This window comes from Lepidochelys olivacea, assembly GCF_965140295.1.
Source record: "Lepidochelys olivacea isolate rLepOli2 genome assembly, chromosome: 7".
Classification (NCBI taxonomy): Eukaryota; Metazoa; Chordata; order Testudines; family Cheloniidae; genus Lepidochelys; species Lepidochelys olivacea.
In genome coordinates this window covers 100,740,487-100,742,986 of record NC_140417.1, presented here as the reverse complement: position 1 = coordinate 100,742,986, position 2,500 = coordinate 100,740,487, and the positions used below count along the sequence as shown (strand labels likewise).

The window sequence follows — 2,500 nt, the reverse complement described above, 5'->3', positions numbered from 1 at the left end:
CAACAGCGGTTATGGAAACTTTGATGATTCATTTAAACATCTTTATTTAAAATGTCCCTATGAATCCTGGTAAAGGAGAACTCCAGAGTAGGAAAAGTAAATGGCTTCTTTCTAAAACTTAATTTATTTTTGCACTTTTAATTTAATCTATGGAAATTTACATTAAAATATCAATTTATGGAATTTCTTGAATCTATTACTATAAGGAAAGTCAAAAGCAAGACTGAACATTTAGGGCCAGATGCTCATCTGGTGTAAATCAACATAGCTCTGTTGAAAACGATGGAACATCAATTTATACATCAATTTATAACAGCTGAAGAAACTGGATTTTAGTCTAACATTTGTAGTTAATTCACTTTACTTTGCTGAATATTGTTGCTTACAGAGCAAATATAACTAGTCATTGTTTGGAGCCCATTGCACAAATACCTGGTCACAACAGTTAGTTAAAGTATGAAGCTAGAATTTCCCAGAATTCCACAGAATTCCCAGTGTTAATTCCCTGCAAAATTGAATCATATACTTCCATGATGTTTTATTGTAGCTTTATGTGGATTGATTTCATTTGTGTTTATCATAGTATTTTTAAAGACTCTATAATCGTGATTGGATTAGCCAGTTGCCTATAGGTAGCCCATTCAACCCCAGCCAGCTTTGTAGTTAACATCTGCTTAGCATACCATATGAAATAAGATGGTGGTCTTAGGCAACGTTCGCATTGCAGGGAGGTCAGTATCACCAAAACCACCACCACCGCATTTGGCACCCTTCTTGACAGTCTCAGCAGAAAAGCCAAGAACTGAACAGACAGGGAGACTTAAATATCCTCTCACCCTTGGAGGTGGGTCCTTCCAGATCAGAGCTGAGGTACACTGGAGGGAAAACTTACACTGCTCCTGCCCAGGTTGTGCCTGTTTTGTGGATAGATGGAGGACTTCAGTCTCCACGGCTATCAATCCAGCACCTTTCATGAACACTATATTCATACTAAAGGCTCAATCCTGATCCCACTGAAACTAATGGCAAAACTCCTATTGACTTCAATGTGAGCAGGCTGGGAGTCCTTAAAAAATAATTGTTTTTAAAAGTCTCAATAATCTGCTCATAGTTTTCAAAAGTACCCCAAATACACATTTTTTCCAGCAAGATCAAAACAATTAGTCAGAAACAGTTACAGCCTATTGGGAAAATACCAATCTAAAGTGTTTTTATGAAAAACACATTATTTAACAAGTAGGCTTTAAGGCCCAGATCCTCAAAGGTTTTTTAGGCACTCCCTTAACTCCCTTAGGGCTTGTCTACATTACCTGAAGGATCGATGGGCAGCAATCGATCCAGCGGGGGTGATTTATTGCGTCTAGTCTAGATGCGATAAATCGACTGTCGAGCACTCTCCCGTTGACTCCGGGACTCCACTGGAGCGAGAGCCACAGGTGGAGTCGACGGGGGAGCATCAGCTGTCGACTCACCGCAGTGAAGACACTGTGGTGAGTAGATCAAAATACGTCGACTTCAGCTACATTATTCATGTAGCTGAGTTGCGTAACTTAGATCGATCTCCCCCAGTGTAGACCATGCCTTAGTCATCAATTAAGTCCCACTTCAGCCCATATCTGTGGGACGTAGGTGCCTAAATACATTGGGGGATCTGGGCCTAAAATCTCTCCCAGAGTCACTACATTCTATCAATTTATTAAGTAAACATTTAAGAACTCTTTGGTGTTTATTTTTATAGACGTTTGTGACACAACAGAACAATTCATAATACACACTTGAATATTTGCAGTAGTAAGCATGTGTGTATTATGGACCCACTACATCAAATCATTAACTTAAAAAAATAAATTGGTTAGTCTTAAAAAAATTATGAATGTAATTACCATTCATGTGAGTATCAGCTTTTTTCATCTCAATATCTTAGTTGAATTCATTTTTTTAAATGCCAAAAGAACTCAGTCCATTTTTTAGACAAAAAGCCAGAAATGTTTCATTTAAAAGATGAATTCTTTTGAGTTCAGAAACATTTGTAACCACAAAACTTCCATTTTTTCCCTTGTGCTCTTGAAACTTAAAATCAAACACGTTTAAGAGAAATTTGGTTTAAACAAATGACTTCCAGGCTGCAAACTTTTTATGCCAAGTTTCATCTCTGAGAGAATTTTTACAGCCAAGTTATTAATAGGGATGGATGAAGTGGTTTGGATACAATAAGAAATACCTGAACCATTGCCCTAAACTTCAACTGAACCATTACTGAGGTTCAAAAAAGTTTGGATAACTTTTCTAAAAAAGAATTGTTCACTGCTGAGTACTTCTTCACTTCCTGTTTCTGGCTGGAACAGAGTGGGAAATGCTGTTGATATCTATATATAAAACTGGAATCCGGAAGTATCAGGCATCTTGTGACAGAGAGCCTGATCTCAAGATATCAAGACCAATTTTACATACTGAAGCAGTTCAGATAGGCACTGGAGCTTTTGGGTGCTTCCCTGATCTT

At 37.7% G+C, this 2,500-nt stretch overlaps 1 protein-coding gene across 5 annotated transcripts in view; it reads right to left on the bottom strand.

Moving 5' to 3' along the window:
- EBF3 (EBF transcription factor 3) overlaps positions 1-2,500 on the bottom strand; it is a 129,122-nt gene that overhangs the window by 32,212 nt on the left and 94,410 nt on the right. The window lies entirely within an intron of this gene.